Raw genomic sequence first — 3992 nt, 5'->3', positions numbered from 1 at the left:
AAAGCACCGTGAATGTACTAAAGGCCACTGAACTGTTCAGTTTAAAATGATGGATTTTATGTTATGTGAATTCTACCTTAATAAAATTAACAAAAAATTTTAAGGAAAAAAAACCCTGTCCATATCAGCTTTATTAATAGGAGCCCCAAACTGGAAATGACCCAAACGTTCTCCAGTCTCAGAATAAAGTATATACGTTATTCACCCACTGGCATTCTACACAGCGAGGACAATGGATATAAACTCAAAGGTGGGTGCATCTCACACACCTTGCGTTGGGACACGGCATGTTCACATCCTGTGAGTCCATTCACGTGAAGGTCAAGAACATGCAGGACCAGCCAGCGGCCGTGCAGGTCAGCATGGCTGTCTTCCCTGGAGGGAATTACCAGGGGGCCGCGATGTTCCATACATCGATGCGGGTGACGTGGGTGTGCACAGTTGTCAAGGCTGAACTGCATCCTTAAGATTAGCCATCTGTTCTGGATGTAAATGTCCTTCAATAAAAATAATAATTCCCAGAAAGGAGAAGGATCGACTCAGAGAAATAGAAACATTAACCATCGTATATGGAGTCACCCACCCTAGGCTGGCCAGATGTCCTCACGGAAACTGGTCACCTGGCTGGTCCTTCTCCGTAGGCGGCAACACCTGAGTCCAGCTTGGCCCCTCTGCTTCCACGTTACTGTGTCATTTCCTGCTTGGTGCATCTGTCCCCGGCAGGTCTGTGGGTCCTCGAGGGCAGGACCGGGTCTCACTCTCCATGGGGACCTGGCCTGGAGAGAAGAGGAACTTTATGAAGGTGGTGGAGGGACCCACGGAGCTGGACTCTCCTTGGGTGTACGGGCAGGGATGCAGAGAGACCCCGGGGTCACAGTGACCTCAGGTGTCCCAGCCAGCCATGGCAGGTGTCCACAGCCCTGCTTGGCCCCTGCCCACATGTGGACAGGCACCCCAAGGAGGAGTCTGGACCAGATTCTCAGTGTCCTCTGTTCAGGGGCAGCCACTTCCAGGCCTCAGTCAGCCAACAGCCACCACAGTCAGTCCCCTGTGGCTGCAGGAAACCGCCTCCCCTGCAGCAGCCCTGGGCGCCGGGACCTTGACCCCAGGAGGACTCCCGCAGAACCCTTGGCCGCAGCCTGGCATTTGGGGCGGGTCCCTGGGAGCCTGGAGCAGAGCTTCTCAGACTTCCCTGGACACTGCGGTGCCCAGGGCCCTGGGAACGTGCGGATTCTGACTCGGGGGGTCCGGGGGCAGTGGTGCAGATGCTCTGGTCTGGAAGATCTGGCGGGAAATAACACCTAGTAAAAAACGAGGAGCACGTGTGCTCATGCACAGGTCAGCCAGCTATGCGTGAAGGCGCATGCCCAAACCTCCACGGAGAATTTAAAGCACCGTCAGTGCGAGAAGCCTGGGAAATGTAAATGGGGCAGGCTCCAGCCCGAAGCCCTGAGCGCCTTCCCTGCACGGCGCGCCCTCGCCCCCGCCCCCGCCCCCCGCCTCTCTGGCTGCGGGCCTGCTGGGGTCAGAGGCAGCTCACCGCTTTGCGGCAGAGGCTATGTGGGACCCACCCTGCCCGGCCCGGCCAGGAACTTTCCCCGCCACACCTCCGGTTCTGCAGGGCTATTTTTAGAGTCCTATTTTTAACCCATTTGAAGTTCCCACTGACTTCACCGCCTAATTGGAAAGGTCAGCTCCCTGGAATCGTCTGTCTTACACTCCACCCTGCAGACTGTGCAGAGCAGGGGTGATCAGATATCCCCAGCGGGGGCCCGTGCTGACACACGTCCCTTCTAGGGTTCAAGCGAGGTGGCGGCGGGGCCCGGCCCCCAGGCCAGCTCTCAGAGGCCCTTGTCACCTCCCGCCAGTGCTGGCCTGTAGGGCACGCGTCGCCCAGGCCCACGCGGACCCCGCCCCGTCCTCTCTGCAGCCCAGGGCGAGGCTGATGGAGGGGTCTGCGCGCGGCCCCTTTCAGGAAGGCTCTGCACCCGCCCGCCGAGCAGCTGCCCCTCCGGATCTCCGGCCCTTCTCACCTGGAGGCGTGTTACAGCCCCGGGAGGGCTGTGACCACCACACAGACCCCTGCCCCCCACCACCGGAGTCTCAGACGGAGGAGATTTGGGGCAGAGGCTGGGATTTATGTGTCTCACCTGATGCGGCAGGTCTGGAGGCCAGGCTCTGGTCTGTGCCACAGGGCATCAGAGTCCCTCGGGAAATGCCACGTCTCCTGGCAGCTGCAGGTCACATCTATGTCTTCTGGGAGGGCAGAATGTATCCCCGAGGTGCCTGGGCTCCAGTCTCCACCTTTTCTGGGTGTCATCAGAGTAGGTCACTTGATTCCACTAAACCGCTGTTTTCCAGTCTGTAAAATGGGTTAACATTTCTTACCTCTGAAGGGTGTGGCCACGTGGGGACCCGAGGACCCCCCAGGGTGTTCTTGGGAGTCCCACCTGGACCCCAGTGTCAGCTGAGAGTGGCCTGTGGGGCAGAGCCATCATGGGCACTGACTGCGAGCCCTTTGGCTGTGGACCCCTGAGCTCTGCCTGGACCACTCTGAGCCTGAGTTTCTGTCTGTGAAATGGGAGACAATCTCTCCTTGGTGCTCATAGCGCTGCCCAGAGTCTCCTTGAGGTGGTAAGTGAGTGAAAACCGGGCGGGGTGGGTGGGTTCCCACGGCACCACCCCCGTGAGGGCTCACAAGACCCCATGTCCTGATGCCTCGTCACGGCTCTGCCAAGCCAGGTGAACCCGGGACACTGCAGTCCTGCTGAGAGCTCTCCAGCCCTCTGGGAATGAGTTCTGCAGAATTCATTGGCCTGAACGCTGACCCGGAGGTGCCAGTTCAGAAGAACGACTTGTGTTTGCCTTGGCACAGGGTGGCTCAGGTTTTCCTGGCCTCCTTGGGCCTCCCTGCGGTGCTGACACCCCCATTCTCTGGAACTAGGCATTTCCGGCCCGGCACTGGGTCCCACCTTCTCCCCTTCCTGTGTAAACAGCGGGAGGGCCCGGGACAGCATCTCCCGCCTGGTGCAGTCCCCTGCAGCCCCTGACAGCGTCCACTCCGTGAACGGCTGTAATTCACCAGGTGCATGAGGGACAGAGGCCGAACGCGGGCAAGGTACACACCTCCTACCCAGCCCTGCCTCCTGCGGAGGGCTTTCACGGAACCCTCCCCTCCCCTCCCCTCCGGGAAGCCGCTGGCAGAGGAATCTGAGCAGCAAGGCCGGACAGGAAAGCTGTACCCCGGGGCATCCACCTCCGGGCAGACCTAGTGAAAACACGGGGCAGAAGACTGCAGGCTCCCGAAGTCCGCGTGGGGAGAGAGGAAGCCAGGAGGGAACGGTGCCTCCTTCCTGGAGTGAGCCAGCCCAGGGGCGGGGGTTTGCAGCCCTCCGGGCTGAGGTCTGAGTTCGACACCAGAAAGGACACACTGGGAGGCCAGGTCTGGGCAGGTCCCGTTTGTTGTGTAAATCCTGGGGCCTGAGTTCCCAGGACTCAGCACTCCTGACTTCTGACTGCCAAGTTTCTGTTAGGGCTGGATGCGACCTCTCTCAACCCCAGGCTTGTTTGGGTTCACTTTGTGGTTGGAGTCCCGGGAGCATTGCCAGCAGGGGCCTCCGGGAGCCACTCGTGTCTAGAGGGAAGTGGGCGGGCCAGCTCCCAGCCCCGGGCATCCCGGCAGCCGGTCCTCGCCGTGACCCAGCTCCCACCCGCTGTCTGCCCAGGGAGTGTATCCGTGGCAACCAAGGAGTTTTTTTTCCCTGTGCCTGAAATCCCGCTTCTAATAGAAACTCGTTCGTCTCCTGTGTTCTGCAAACATCGAGAAATACTGCCCAGCGGCTTCCGCACAGATCTTTTTCTGGGCCCCAGTCTTTCTGTTTCTTTTATCTTTTCCCATTAAGAAGCAGTCAGCAGCCCTGAGGGTCAGGCTGCTTGCAAAGTCCTACCTTCGGGAGACTGAAGATTTTCGTTTAAGAACCTCAACCAGCTGG

General features: G+C 59.2%; 1 long non-coding RNA gene across 3 annotated transcripts; it reads right to left on the bottom strand.

Annotated features, from left to right (window-relative positions):
• Positions 1–97: 97 nt before the first annotated feature.
• LOC116660724 lies at positions 98–3156 on the bottom strand. 3 transcript variants are annotated; one of them, XR_004316326.1, is made up of 3 exons: positions 2973–3156; positions 2151–2362; positions 98–776 (listed from the first exon to the last, which is right to left on the bottom strand). It is a non-coding gene; the product is annotated as an uncharacterized LOC116660724 (long non-coding RNA). The 3 variants fall into 3 exon arrangements; XR_004316327.1 differs by lacking the exon at positions 2973–3156 and adding an exon at positions 2451–2570; XR_004316328.1 differs by lacking the exons at positions 2151–2362; positions 2973–3156 and adding an exon at positions 1541–1616.
• Positions 3157–3992: the final 836 nt, after the last annotated feature.

The sequence above is a fragment of the Camelus ferus genome, chromosome 31 (assembly GCF_009834535.1).
Source record: "Camelus ferus isolate YT-003-E chromosome 31, BCGSAC_Cfer_1.0, whole genome shotgun sequence".
Taxonomy (NCBI): domain Eukaryota; kingdom Metazoa; phylum Chordata; class Mammalia; order Artiodactyla; family Camelidae; genus Camelus; species Camelus ferus.
This window is presented reverse-complemented; position numbering and strand designations above follow the sequence as displayed.